The sequence below is a fragment of the Micromys minutus genome, assembly GCF_963924665.1.
Source record: "Micromys minutus genome assembly, chromosome: 12".
Classification (NCBI taxonomy): domain Eukaryota; kingdom Metazoa; phylum Chordata; class Mammalia; order Rodentia; family Muridae; genus Micromys; species Micromys minutus.
In genome coordinates, this window is record NC_137981.1 from 38,661,062 (window position 1) to 38,677,131 (window position 16,070).

The 16,070-nt window shown below is 35.1% G+C and overlaps 1 pseudogene across 1 annotated transcript; it reads right to left on the reverse strand.

The window, feature by feature from the left end:
• Positions 1 to 1,327: 1,327 nt before the first annotated feature.
• LOC308428329 (sorbitol dehydrogenase-like) lies at positions 1,328 to 15,631 on the reverse strand (annotated as a pseudogene). Its single transcript has 3 exons — positions 15,627 to 15,631; positions 12,331 to 12,419; positions 1,328 to 2,414 (listed from the first exon to the last, which is right to left on the reverse strand). The product of its transcript is annotated as a sorbitol dehydrogenase-like (transcript).
• Between the last annotated feature and the right edge of the window lie 439 nt (positions 15,632 to 16,070).

Consider the following 16,070-nt stretch of genomic DNA (forward strand, 5'->3'; position numbering starts at 1 on the left):
GGAAAAAGCAATTTCCAGTGTTAAGTCTTTTAAAGGGCTACAATTACATTGCACATATTGTTCCTGTCCTTTTTACTTCTTAAATTCTCATTATTTTATTGCTTTATTATTAAAAAACACTTAGGAGGTCTCAGGTAACCATCCCATTGAAAGGGTTTTTTTCTTTATTCTTTTTCTTTCTTTCTTTTTTCTTTTTCTTTTTTTTCAATTTTAAAGGTCAACCAAGAGACACACCTTGATTACATTGGAGGATCTGTTTTTCATATTTGGAACTCATTTTAGCCTTGAAACTCTATTGGTAATCTACAATCTACTGTCTGGGTCATTTACTTCCTTGACAGATGCATAAGGCTCTATAGGAACAGTTATCTCTGAGGCAGTTTGCCCTGACCAAACACATTGTTGTTGCTTTATTGCACTGCATTTGTACTGCATTAAAACCAAGGAGCATCTTAAGCCCAAAGTATTGTTGGTCAGGACCTTAGAAACTTGGAGAATAGAGAATATTGAACCCAGATGAGATTACTTAAGTGCCTTTAGTTTCAACATTTTCAGTTGCTAATTTCTGCATAAAGATCAGTATGTAAAACAATAAAATTACAGGCCATGTATAATTCGAGTGTGAGCTATTAACTGATAAAAGACAAGGCTGTCCATTGTCATAGGTAAAATCCAATATTAATTTATAATAAAAATATTGTGCTTTGTTGATTTTTTTATTTATGTATGTATATGTTTGTAGGCACACATGTCTGCTACATCATACATGTAGAAGTCAGGAACGCTTGAGGTCTATTCTCTCGTTCAATATGTTGGTCAAAGAGATCAAATTCAAATTATCAGTCTCAGAGCAAGCTCCCTTTACCTCTGAATCATTTCACTAGTCCAAATCCAAGACTTCTAGATGAATATCCTGATTTGTGAAGAGAGTGTATATTAACTATATACAATATTTGGCCTCCATTTAAGAATAGGGATTCTCCCGATTAATTAATGTAATAATATAACCTATTTAAAATATGCAAAACTATTGACTATTAATGTCTCAGTCTTTTGACAAATATTTCTTGAAGTATTGATAGTTTTGGGTAAATGTGGTAGTGCTAATTAGCAGTCTATTTAAAATATATACAAATGTATATTTATAAAAGTATCTCAGTATTTATGCATATATATATTGTGATATGTTTAACAAAACCGGGATAATACTGGGATTTTTGTTTGTTTGTTTGTTTGTTCTAATGCTCTCAGCATAATGGCCTCCTGTTCTAGACATTTAGCCCTTAGATGATGAGAGAGTGGGCTGAGGGCATAGATCAACTCACGCTTAGGAGTTCTGGTCCTTGGGTTCACACCAAATCATAACTTTCAACTTCACTCCCTGTTTTGATGTTTCAAATGCTTCTACAGCCTTCTCCAGAGGAAACCTATGGGTAACTAATAGTTTTACATTCAAAGTCTTCGATGCAAGCATAGAGATTGTCACCGGCCACGTGTTGCAGTATCGAAACACGCCTTTGATATCCACCTCCCGCACAGGTGCGTGCACTAAGGGTATATTGACCATCTCGCAGCCCATTCCCACAATCACCAAGGCCCCAGAAGAGTGAATGGCAGAGATGCTGATCTGGATGGAGGACTCCACTTCTGTGCGTTCAATGGTGACCTCTGGCTTGCTCCCCGGCAGACTGTCCACCGTATTGATAATTTCCTGAGGTGTTTCTTTGGCAACCTGGATGGTGAAATCTGCTCCAAGTTTTTTGGCTTTGGTCAACCGAGCAGATAGGTCAGTCACCACTACTTGAGTAGCTCCCATTGTTTTGGCCACAAGCAAAGTGACTATCCCAACTGGCCCAGCTCCACACACAAGGGCCTTGTTCCCTAGGGAAACTGAACCTCGACAGAAGGCATAGATCCCTACTGAGAGAGGCTCAATCAGGGTTCCTTCCTCAAAAGTGACACCGTCAGGAAGCTTATAGCAGAAGTCAGCACTATGCTTGTAGAAGAGCAGAGGTCTCCATCATCTGGGGGTGCGGCACCGAAGAAGATAGATGCTATCAGATTGTATCTGCTGATCTTGCAGTATTCATCTATTTCTCAGGGAACACCAGGCTCAATGGCTACCCGATTCCCAGGTTTTAGATGTTTCACCGACACTCCTGCTTTTGTGACTGTTCAGCAGCTTCATGCCTAAGCCTTTTTCAAAACCAAATCCCCAATTGGGCTATGCTTCCAGTAGTGAACATCTGAGCTGCAAATCCACACTGAATGCATCTTTAGTAATATGTCATTTGGGTCCAACTCAGGGCTTGAATAGTTTTCCAGGCGAATGTTTCCAGGACCGTTAACCACCAGGCACAGGTTCTTGCCCTTAGCTAGAGCTGCCCCGTTGCTCTCTTGCTTCAAGGTATCATCTGGACACAGCGGGGAGCTGATGGTTCTCAATATTGTATTTTCTTACATACTTTTGGTTTGTATTTATTTGGTGATTTTAATTCACAATAATTAACGTGGGTTATTGTTACTTAGACTCCCATCTGGTCTTCTCAGCTACTAATTAGGGGATTTAGCTCTTAGAATTCAACTTCAGAAAGAATAGTAACTTCATTATTAAAAAGTTTGAAAAATTGGTTAAGTACAACAAAAGTACATGGAACTTACCATATGAATCTCTTGCGAAGCATCTGACACACAAGAAACCTTCACTAAGCTTTGATAATTATGCTGAGACCATTGCTCAGGACTATTCACTTTGAAAAGACAGATCTATGTATTTCTATTCTCAGGTTTCTGATAGACATAAAGGATAGCCTTTTTACATTGGCAATAATTGTGGCCTGCCTATTATGTCTTCAGAGGCCCTCTGTAACAGAGAGTGCTTGCTATCTTCTGTTTCTTGGCCTTTTAAAAGTCTCAAGATCTGATACATCATAACTCAGAGTGTGCAAGTTTGTTTGTTTAACTTGGGTGAGGGTGGATCCCACTGGGACTACTAAGCAAAAGTATACTTTAAATGATTTAATATACCTGTACCTATACCTATACATATGGGATAGAATCCACACTTTGAGCATTGCAGGCAAGTGTTTTAAGTCTGAACTACATCATAACGTAATGCATAGTTTTCTGGTTTTCTAATCATTAAATATTTTTAAAGTAATGTAATTGCATTCCAAGAGAAATTCACTAGTATGCAACTATTGTAGACTCTAGAGAAGAGAAGAGCAGTTTATTTTAATTCGGTACTATTCTGCCATTAAAAGTGGCATTTTTTTTTTATTCTGTTACATTCTAGGAATCTATATTACAATCCAATGATGTGAGTCCAATTTGTTGACCTTAAATACTAGGTTACAAAAAGTGTTCTATATAGTCCTATGTTTAATGGCATGGCATAGCTAACCTTGCATTGGGCTGGATACCTGGCTACTGAGGAGTTCTGGGTACAGCTCATACTTTTTATAGATATTTCCATGACACACAGAACCAGACAATCTGCAGTCCTGGGTGTTTTGCCAGTAATTCTATCCTACCAGTGTTTTGTTCCCAGAAGCGATTTTTTTTTTTTTCATTTGATGGCACCATTCCTAGATTTCCAGCACTGCACTAGATTTATTTCATTCCATGGGTATTTGGCAATGAAGAAAAATAATCCTCTCATTTTTCACATAATACTCTTACTTTTCTCATTCTAAATAATGAAGGAGCTAATAACACAGAAACAAATGCTAGAATTACTAATTTTTAAAGAGAGAACAGAAATACAACCTGTGAGGCAGGAGTGAATGGGTGGGAGGAGCACCCTCATAGAGGATGGGGGGGCTGATGGGATAAGGGATTTTCAGAGGGAAAATTGAGAAAGGGAATAATATTTGAAATGTAAAAAACAAATAAAATAACCAATAAAACAAAATGATAAAAAAACTTACACATGCATTATATAAGATTAGTAAATTTTTTGTACTGAGAGACCAAAGGTGAAAAAATTCAATTAACAAACACCAAAAATATTTCAAGAAATATCTTAATAATTATTTTCTAATTTCAATTAAGAAAATAAATTAATAAATTGACTCTATGTTTAGAATTATAATTAATCCAAATTGAAAGTAATGATTCCACTGCTAAAATTTTTCCATGGGTGAGATGGCTCAGTGGGTAAAAGATCCAACTCCTCAAATTTCAGGACCAGAGTCCAACTCCTAGAAATCATGCTTTTAGAGAATTAACTCCCAAAAGTTGTCATCTGACTTAATATCATTGTCTCCTGGCAAATATGAGCCTGTGGTCCCACTATGCAAATCAAATTTTCACAAATAAGAGGAACACCTTCCCTACATTTTCAAAATTATAAATGCCTTCAGTTATATTACACTGTTTTTCTCAGATATCAACTTGTAAACAGACTTCTTACATAACTCAGGAGAAATTTGTTTTGAAAATGTTAGAACAATAAGGAAAAACAGAGGTAAAAGTTTTAACATGAAACATGGTTTTGGATAACAGACTACCTACTGGAGGGATTCAGACAATAAAGGCAGAGAACCCAAACAATATCAAAGTTGAAGCTGAAGAGTACAAGTGGGAATCAGAAAAGCTCATTGGCTTCACTGAAAAGACAAGTGGCACTCATTTTAGAGAGTGACAGAGGTCTGTACTGTAGACTGCACGAATTTGGCCAATGGTTACAACATTGATGACCAAAGTGAAAGCATGAGGAGATGGCAGGCCTTTTGATTGGTGAAGCCTAATGGTATGTCTTCATGTCACTTGGTGATGACGGAGGCGTCCTGAGAGGAAGTGGTGGGAATCCACACTAAGACTCTACACTGCTTTGCAGTACATGGATTGATCACTTTACTCCATCACAGATATCTGGTAAGATATGCTGTCCTCATTAAAAGTCCAGAGTAAGGATTAACAAATTTTGGACTGAAACTTCTGATACCAAATGCCAATTATTTTTCTTACATAAGTTGATTATTTCTGGTACTTTTTGATAACTATGTAATTATCACCAATTTAAGATTTATAGATAAATTTAAGGGTATAATTTTCCCATTTGCTAATCTTTCACACCCTGGTACAATATTTCATTATATTCAGATGGTTTTCTCATTAAACTCCTGATTTTTTTATTCTGTTGTTTTAGTAGATGGAGGAATAAAGGAACAAATAAATAATAAGACAAAAATAAAAAACAATAATGATAGAAAAAAATCATTATCTTCAATAGAAACATTTATATTGATTTTATTTTGAAATCTTTAAGTGCAGAACTAAAGAAAGTAGGCATCTGTTTATATCCCGAAATTAACTGGAATACTAAAAAGACTTCTACACGGTTTTTAGCATTAAAAAAATGCACAATCATTGCTGGCTTGATTGTCATCCAACCATTTTGTAAAATCAATATTTTGGTTGATGTTTTAAAATATAGTATAGAATTGTGTACAAGATTGGTCTTAAATATTTTAATTAAATGTTTTTAAGGTGCACCTAACAAAAGAGAAAATATGTTCATTTTTTCCTTCCTTCCTTTCTTCTTCTCTTTGTCTTTTTCTTTCTTTATTTGCCAGTTTTCATAAACAAACATAATTGATAATACTGAGTGTCCATGCTCCAGTCCAGTCCATTATAGAAAGTAATCAAAATGCGTGTACATATGTTGGTGTGGTTCATGTGTATATGTGGTATTTTTGAATAGTTACATTTATAAATGCGTGATTTATGCATATGCTTATGTGTGTGTACATATAGGTATGCATGGTTTATATATGATGAATATATAATATGCGTGATAATAATTTTATATGTGCTTATGTATATAGGTGACACATATATGATATATATATATACATATATATAGTATGTATATATATGTGCTATATGTGTTTATGTGTGTTTGTACTTCTGTGGCATGTATATGTTCAGTGTCTGAATTGTGATGAGTGTGTGTGAGAGGGTGATAGACAAATAAGAAGTAATCATTTTAAACTGTCAATAGTATTGTTCTAGCATTGCCCTTGTGAAGGCACAATAATGCAATGTAACCCATGTCATCATCATTAGTTCTCTGAGTATATGCCTCAGTGGCTTCTAGTACTTAAAATTATTATGTCTTTAGTAGACAAATGGCCCCTTACAGCCTGGAATGCTTTCAGTTGAGCTGTAGTGATATATTTTTTCCATCCTTATGTAGAAAATTACTGACATTTCTTCTAAGAAGCTCTCTAGTATCATTAGTTCAAGAGCTATGAGTGCATCTTCACCACCCCAGATCAGAAGCTATAAACATTTCTGAGTATAAATATGGTAGTAATATTTGAATTGGACAGTAAGTCATATTGAATGACACCATTGTTAAAATGTCATGAGTAATCACAAGAACATCAATTAGTAAAAACAAAGAATGTTTTGTTTCTCAAAATCTATGGTCCTTACTCCTCTCATAAATTATATAATGAAGGCAATAAAGAGATGCATGTTCCATTAGTAAGCAGAAGAAAGTCAGAAAGAAGACTCAAACGTGTTTTTGAGCAACAAAAAATATAAGTAATAAAGAGAACATTCAATACCATTTATATGTATATGCTTTAGAAAACTAGACGGAGCATACCATTTTTATGCCTCTGTGATGGCTATTCTTGGTTATGTTCTGCTTGCAGACAGAAGCCTTGCTTGGCTTGCATCTGAGAGGTTCTACCAGCACCAGACTAAAACTAATCCAGCTATTCACAGCAAAGCATTAAACTGAGGTCTAGAAACACTATAAAAAAATTAGGGGAATGCTTGAAGGAACTGTAGAGAATGACAACCCCATAGGAAGATCAACAATGTCAAGGAGCCTGGCCCCCTGGGAGCTCCGGGAGCCTAAGACACCAACCAAAGAGCATACATGGGTCAGTCTGAGGCCCCAGGAACATATGTAGTAGAGAACTACCTAGCCTGGCCCCAGGATACTCCTAATCTTGAAAAGATTTGATGTCCCAGGAGAATGCCTAGCAGGAGAAGCATCCTCTCAGAGCCAAAGAGAAGAGGAGGTGGGGTGAATAACGGGACTAGGAGAGAGACGACATGTGGGATGTTGAATAAATAATATAATTAATAAAAATTGCTAGGGTCTAGCCTTGGCACAAGTTTGGGGTCACCAGGAACTAGGGATACTCAATAAGAAAGAACACAATTATCTCAGTATCCAAGACTTACCTAGAGTGAGGTAGTTTTCCAGGAGTGGTCTCACTCCAAAGCCCACAGGTAGGACCCCACTTTTGTTCTAATTACTTTACAAAAAGGGACCAGCCAGGAGTATACTTTAACTCTGTCCCAATTTTTAATATGGTTATTTGATTTTTCTGGAGTCTAACTTCTTGAGTTCTTTGTATATATTGGATATTAGCCCTCAATTGGATGTATGATTGGTAAAGATCTTCAGGAAGAACAACAATATCAACCAACCATACACCCCAGATCTCCTAGGGAGCAAAACACTGACAAAAGAGTACACATAAAGTGACTCATGGTTCTAGCAGCATATTTAGCAGAGGATGGTCTTAGGGTCATCAATAAAAGAAGAGGCTCTTGGTCTTGTGAAAGACTGATACCCCAGTGTAGAGGAATGCCAGTGTAGGAAGGTAGGAGGGAGTGGGTCCTTGGGTAGGGGAGCACCCTAATAGAGGTGAGGGGAGGATGAGTTAGGGGAATTCTGGAGAGGAAACTGGAAAAGAAACATAACATTTCAAATGTAAATAAAAATAGGCAATAAAAAAAGAAAATAGCAGTTTGCAAATTCATTGGAATCACAAAAAATCCCAGGGTAACAAAAACTATTCTCAACATTAACAGAAGATTCCGGGAGAATCTCCACCCTTGACCTCAAGCTGTATTACAGAAAAATAGTGACAAAACCTGCACAGTATTGGTACAGAGACAGGCAGGTAGATTAGTAGAATAGCATTGAAGATCCTTAAATGAACCCACACACCTATGGTCACTTGGTCTTTGACAAAGGAGCTAAAACCATCCAGTGGAAAAAAGATAGCATTTTGAACAAATGGTGCTGGTTCAATAGGAGGTTGCGTGTAGAAGAATGCAAATTGATCCACTCTTATCTCCTTGAATAAAGCTGAAGTCTAAGTGAATTAAGGACCTACATATAAAACCAGATACACTGAAACTAATAAAACAGTGAGTGGGGAAGAGCCTCAAACACATAGGCCCAGATTAAAATTTTCTGAACAGAAAACCAATGTCTTAGGCTCTATGATCAAGAATTGACAAATGGGACCTCATAAAATTGCAAGGCTTCTGTAAGGCAAAGAACACTAGCAATAGGACAAAACGGTAACCAGCAGATTGGAAAAAGATTTTTAGCAATCCTACATCCAATATGGGGTTAATATCTAATATATACTAAGAACTCAAGAAGTTAGACTCCAAAGAACAAAATAACCCTTTGAAATAATAAGGTAGAGATCTAAAGAAAGAATCCTCAACTGAGAAATAGTAAATGGCTGAGGAGCACCCAAAGAAATATACAACATCCTCAGCCATCAGGGAAATGAAAATCGAAACAACCCAGAGATTGCACCTCACACCAATCATAATGGCTAAGTTGAAAAACTCGGGTGAAAACAGAAGTTGTAGAGGATGGGGAGAAAGAGGAACAGTCCTCCATTGTTGGTGGGATTGTAAGCTGGTAAAAACAATCTGTAAATAAGTCTGGCGGTTCTTCAGAAAATTGGACATAGTTCTACTTGATGACACAGCTATACCACTCCTGGGCATATACCCAAAAGATGCTCCAACATATAGTAAGAACACATGCGCCACTATGTTCATAGTAGCCTTATTTATATTAGCCAAGAGCTGAAAACTATCTAGATATCCTTCAATAGAGGAATGAATACAGAAAATGTGGTACATTTACACATAGTGTACTATTCAGGTATTAAAAATAATACCTTTATGAAATTCTTAGGCACATAGATGGAACTAGAAAATATCATCCTGAGTGAGGTAACCCAGACACAAAATAACACACATAGTATGTACTTATTGGTTAGTGGATATTAGCCCAAAAGTTTGGATTATCCATAATTCACAGACAATGTGAAGCTCAAGAAGGAGGACAAAGATGTGGATGCTTCAGTCCTTCTTAGAAGGGGGAACAAAATTCTCATGGGAGGAAATACAGGGACAAAGGGTGGAGCAGAGACTGGAGAAAAGGCCATCCCAGAGACTGCTCTACCTGAGGTTCCTCCCTGTATGCAGCCACCAAACTCAGTCACCCTTACCGATGCCAAGAAGTGATTGGTAACAGGAGCCTGATATGGATGTCTCCTGAGAGATTCTGTCAGAGTCTTACAAATATAGATGGGGATGCTTGGAACTTGAGCAAGGGGACCCCAATAGAAGAGTTAGAGAAAGGACGGAAGGAGCTGAAGGGGTTTGCAACCCCATGGGATGAACAACAATATCAACCAACCAGAGCCTCCCCAACAAAAGAGTACACATTTGGGGTGGGAGGTTGGAAGCATGGCTCCAGCCTCATATGTAGCAGAGGATGGCATTGTCTGGCATTACTAGGAGAAGCTGTTTGTTTTATGAAGGCTTGTTTTTCCAGTGTAGAGAAACGACAGTGCAGTGATGTATGAGGAGGTGAGTGGGTGGGTAGCATCCTCAAGAACCAGGGAGATGAGGAATGGCAGAGAGGGTAAAGAAGATAGTTTTTGAAATATAAATACATAAACTATTCAATAACAAATCCAACCAACCAACCAACCAACCAACCAACCAACCAACCAACCACAAACACACACACAAACACACACACACACACACACACACACACACACACACACACAGAGAGAGAGAGAGAGAGAGAGAACACACAATTGAGAAAGATGATAGGTTCTTCTTGCAGTGAGAACTCCTGAACTGGGAAGTGAGAGTACTCATTAGATTTGATTCAACCCCAGTCCTTTATTGAAATCATACAAGAAAATTGAGTTACAATGTTCATGGGGATGGGTGGTTAATGTTTCTAAATTCATCTCTGCATACATTTCTTGTGATTCAGAGTAGTTCAGACTTAGAACAACAAAAAAAAAAAAAACTACAAATTTTACCCATAGTGAGTAAAAAGTGTCATTTCTTACCTTTTCTGATAAGCTTTGGTTGTAAATCTACTTTATTTGATATTAGAATGGCTACTCCAGCTTGTTTCTAAGGGCTGTTTGCTTGCAAGGTTTTTTCCCAAGCTGTTTACTCTGATATAGTGTCTGTCTTTGTCTCTGAGATGAGTTTCCTGTATGCAGCAAAATGCTGGATTCAGTTTATGTATCCAGTCTGATAGTCTATGTCTCTTTATTAGGGAATTAAGTCCATTTATGTTAACAAATATTAAGGAATAGTTGTTGCTGTTTCCTGCTATTTTTGCTTTTAGAGGTAGAATTATGCCTGTGTGACTTTCTTCTTTTGGTTTTCTTGCTTAGTTATTCTCTTGATTTATCTAGGATGTAGTTTCCCTCCTTGTGTTGGGTTTTCCATCTATTATTCTTTGTACGGCTGGATTTGTGGTCAGATATTGTGTAAATTTAGTTTTGTCCTGGAATATCTTGGTCTCTCCATCTATGGTGACTGAAAGTTTTGCTGGGTATAGTATCCTGGGCTGGCATTGTGTTCTCTTAGGGTCTGTATGATGTCTGTTCAGGATCTTCTAGCTCTCATAGTCTCTGTTGAGAATTCGGGTGTGATTCTGATTGGTCTGCCTTTATATGTTACATGACCCTTTTCCCTTACTGCTTTTAGTATTCTTTTTTTTGTTTTGAACACTTGAAATTTTGAGTATTATGGTTGGGAAGAGTTTCTTTTCTGGTCCAATCTACTTGGAGTTCTGTAGGCTTCTTTTATGCTTGTGGTCATCTCATTCTTAAGGGTAGGGAAGTTTTCTTCTATAATTTTGTTGAAGATATATAGTGTGCCCCTTAGTTGATATTCTTCACCTTCTTCTATTCCTATTATCCTTAGGTTTGGTTTTTTCATTGTGTCCTGGATCTTCTGGACATTTTGCGTTAGGAGCTTTTTGGTGTTTGCATCTTCTCTGACTGTTTTGTATTTTAAAAATCATTAATTCAGTGAGCAAAATCAATTTTTTTAGGTTCAGACTTATACATACAAACATACATGTAATCAGTGTTAACAGACATGCGTATAACTTCAGTCTTGGGATATTCCATATTCAAGTACAGTGTCAAACAATATACTTTTCTATTTACATGCTATTTGAGAATCAGTTTCTTTGTTGTCAGGGGCACATGCTAAATAATTTTATTTAAAACTGTTCCAACATGGGCACAGTTTTAAGTAATTCCTTCTCTTGTATTGGTCATAAAGACATGTTTTCACCCAAAAAAAAGGAGACAAGACTCTCCTCCAAGGACTCTGTAAAAAGGAAAGTTTCCAATGATTCTGTTCTCATTTCCTACAATACTTTCATTGTATCTACTTACAAGTAAATAAAACGCTCTAATATGACACATATTTCTGCACAGTGTTTGCTCTGTGAACTTGATATTCCTTCAACATTTTGAGATGATAAATTAGAGCATATAAAATTGTTCAAAAAAACAGGCTTTGTTTTCATACATTCCTTTTATTGATTTGTTTTTATTTTATGAGTGTTTACTTGTGTGTATGAAGGTGCCCCAAGCATAAAATAGAACCTTATATTGCCTGTAAGTTACAGATTGGCAAGATACATCAAGTGGATACTTGACACTGAACCAACATTCTTTGTAGCAATCACAACTGCTATTCACAAATAAGATTTTCTCCAGCCTCCATTATGTATCTGTATAAAGTATATTTTCGTAGTGCTCCACCTTACCCTCGCTTATCCACATCCCTTTGCTCTGGCTCTGGATCCCCTTTCCTAATCATTTCTTTCATTATTAATGGTTTCTTTGTTTTAATTTTTACTTCCTATATTCTATATATGAGAGGAAATATGACATATTTAACTTTATCATTAGAGACTATGAAAGGGAAATCTAAAAATTTTAAAACCACAAGGGTCTAATATTTGTTTTTGTTTTAGTATCATGTAAAATAAACAAAAGAATGTTATATTAGTAGAAGAGTTTATTTACATTTGGTGAATAACCAAAGGACCATACTTAGCATGTATAATGGGATTAAAATGCCCCAACTAGACACTATAAATAAGCTAATATAATACTTCGCTCCAGTATTGTTTAGCTTCTAGGTGTATTTCTAGTCAGATTTTATATTCCTTCATCTAAAATCTAGTATTCTGAAGATTGATACTGCTGAGCTGCAGCAATTCTGCAGTATTAAGTAAAGTGTGATGCTGTATTTTACTTGCTTCTTCCACAGGCACCTCATCGTTAGTTATCCTGAAGGTTATTAAGAAATTAATAAGCATAAAATAAAATTTAACTGGTTTCACTAGCGGTCTTAAAGTTTCAAAAGTAAATTTCAATGAACCAAAAATTTGCCTGGGAAAGAAACTTTTCTGTAACAGAGTTTTAATTAACAATTAGCTATGAAAATATATTTTGATTTTTATGTGACAAAACCATGAAAGTTTGCTGTAGATATCTTCTATGTGGTTGGCTTGGAATAAGCTCTGAGGTCTAGGCCTGCAGTAGGTGTGATAGATGAAATGCAACATGTTAAATGTCATGGCTATAACTCAAACCTGAGCTGTCAGGAAACAAAACACATAAGTTTTATAATATGAGATATTTTAGTTTAGCAGCTACTTTAAACCTTATTAAACAATACCCCACTGTTCTAATATTTATACATAATTTGGACATCCATTTGGAATAGCTAAAACCCAAAATAGGAAAAAGTATTATCAACAATAAAGAAACTTCAGGGGGAATCACCATCCATGACCTCTCAATGTATTACAGAGCGATTATGAAAAAAACTGCATGGCGTTGGAACAGAGAAAGGGAGGTGAATCAATGGAACAGAATTGAAGACCCACAAATGAACCCACATTCCTATGGTCACTTGACCTTTGACAAAGAAGCTAAAGCCATCCAGTAGAAAAAAGACAGAATTTTCAAAAAATGGTGCTGGTTCAACTGGAGGTCAGCATGTAGAAGAATGGAAATTAATCCATTCTTATTTCCTTGTACAAAACTCAAGTACAAGTGGATCAATGACCACATAAAACATATACACTGAATCTAGTAGAAAAGGAAGTGGGGAAGAGCCTTAAACACATGGGCATAGAGGAAAATTTACTGAAGGGTACAAAAATGACTTATACTCCAAGATAAAGGATGAAAGAGTACATAAAAATTGCTGGAGCCAAATAAGAAATTTAATATTTTTCATTAAAAATAACCTGATGAAAAGCTTTAATAATGAAAACAAACAAAAACTGAAAAGTATTAATACCTATTCTTTGTGTATTGTTGTTACATCCTGATTTCTCAAATTACAGTTTCATGAACAGATAGTCTATATTTATTCATTTATCATTGTATCAGGTGTTTATCATGTTTACTGTTTCTTTCTAAAATACAAATTATGACTCCATAGAAATATATGATAAAACAAATATATAAGAAAATAATGGCCAAGATATAAAAGGCCATGTAAAATAGTATCATGACAGAATAATGGAAAAAGAAAGACTGATAAATGCTATTTGACTCTTTAGAAGTCCAAATACCTCAGTCGTCCAGATTTCAAACAAATTTTTTAACCAGAGACTGTGGCTTACCAATATTTTCTGTACTCTCTTGTGTCTGGATTTTTCCATTTATTCATAATATTTTCATGATCCCGTGAACTTTAAATAGGAAAATAAATAGACATTTCAAAAAGTTTATAAGAAAACTAGAAGAGACAGTAGTAGAACCAAATATTTTTAATTTATTAGTAATTTATAGGCAGGTAGTAAATTAGAGCAAGAATATACCCTTTTTCATTGACCCAACATTTGCAGTCAAATCTGAAAACAGTCAGATCTGACATATATGTTTTATTAGCCTTCCAAATCTCTACTGATAATTAATATTCCGGAGAAAACTTTTCTGTTAGAAATATCAGTTAAATCACTTGAAGAGTCTAGGCATAGCTTTCTCTTCAATAAATAAAAGGATATATACTTCAATTATGAATGTTGAGGTGTAATTACTGAAGAGGTTTTTAATTTTGGTCCCTTTATAAAATAAGTACTAATTAGAGATAAAATAATAAACCAAAATCAATTATGACTCCCAGTCTTTGATTTTTAAAAGCTTTGTCATAATGCCAAAAAGAAATCTTGATTTATTTTCATGTAAGGAGCAAAATTTTTTATATGGGTATCTGTCTCAAGCACACATAAAAGAATGTTGATGTAGCTACATGGAAGTCAATACATATCAAAATCTTGGCAAGAAAAAACATTTTTGTGAACAGTCTCTTTGCACTGAATACTGTGAGATATTTGTAAAATCTGTATTTCATTTTTTTGGATTATCAGTTTTGAAGTCAGTGCCTTAATGAACTGCATTAAATTTCACTTAAACTCAGTCATCCAAAAACTAAAGGTATTTTAATTTTTTCTATGAGGTGTAATATTAGAAAATAAACAAAATTGTGGAGTTAATATATACATACTTACATACTAATCAAGTCTGTAATTTTGCTTTTTTCTCACCCCTTATTCCCTCTGAGCTTATGATTATGATATATTTATGTCCATATATACATATAATCTTTAACCTATGGAAATATACATAGATTATTTATCAAATGTTAGGCTATTATTGCTAATTGTTGACATGTTTATATTCCTTATAGCTAGCACTCAGAACCTTCTTCTACAAATATTACAATGAGAAGTATTTTTAACTGTGAATGGTCAGAAGAAAACTGATATTTGTTCATATTATATAAAACATAAAGGTCTGCTTTAAGAAACTATTGTTCCCATGACTATTTAAACATTAAAATACATAAAATACAGAGTGATCTGTAAATTGATAACTTTTAAACATAAACTTCAACATTTGTATGTTTAGCTTAACACAATATTTGTTCTTCCTTTTTGAACATTCTCAGGATGTTAACAATTCTTTATCTGAAGGATACTAGGAAGAAGACTCTGTTGTCCTACACATCTATTGTTGCTTAAGCTTTCTGAACAATCTTATAGTCCTAGGTCTGAGCATTTTATTTATTTTAATAACTATGACATGGATGGTGGGCCATTGGTTTCAAATTTGAGATAATGTCACAAGAAACCACTATGCTAGCAATTCATTTCAACCCCATGTACATTCCAGTATCGCAGCCTGGACGGAGCAAGGAGACCCTGTGATACACGTATTCTCAGAGTGAGTGAATCCTGAAGTATCTCAAGAGACCAGATATGTTCAGTCTCTTCATAGAAAGTATTGTACATAATTGGTGTGTAACTTTTACTGATTGTTAAAATGAACAAAGAATAATAAACCTTTTTTGTATATAGAGAAGTTAATTTTTCTTTCGTTCTGTTCCTGTCTTTCCATGCTTTCCAGGTAGCTTTGAAATGACTGGTATTTAAAAGAATTATTAAAAAATATGTTTATCCCTTGAGAATTACTACTCACCACATGTTCTTAAGAAGGGAAATTTTAAGCTCATAAGAGTATAAATTGGTTAGAATGAAGTTTCCCTAGAGACACATATTTTTTGCTAACTCAGGGATGTATGGTTTATATATCTCCATAGAGATATTTGATGAAATTTTATAAATCATATACCTACCAACATTTTTTTTACCTACCAACATTCAAATGACATTTTGTTACTGAATTCATTTTTTTTTTTTTTAAATTTTTACCATTTTTTCCTTTTGTTTTCTTACAAGGAAATAAGTAAAAATATATTTTGGTCCTTTCCAAATTTTAGAGGTGGTTCTTTCATAAGTGAGACCATTCTCCTGTTCATTCTCATTTAGAAAACCCACAAACATTTTTATGTTTTTGCATTATAGAGATTTCACTAGAAACTGTATTGAAATGATAAAAATCTTACAGGTAGGCTGCTTTGAG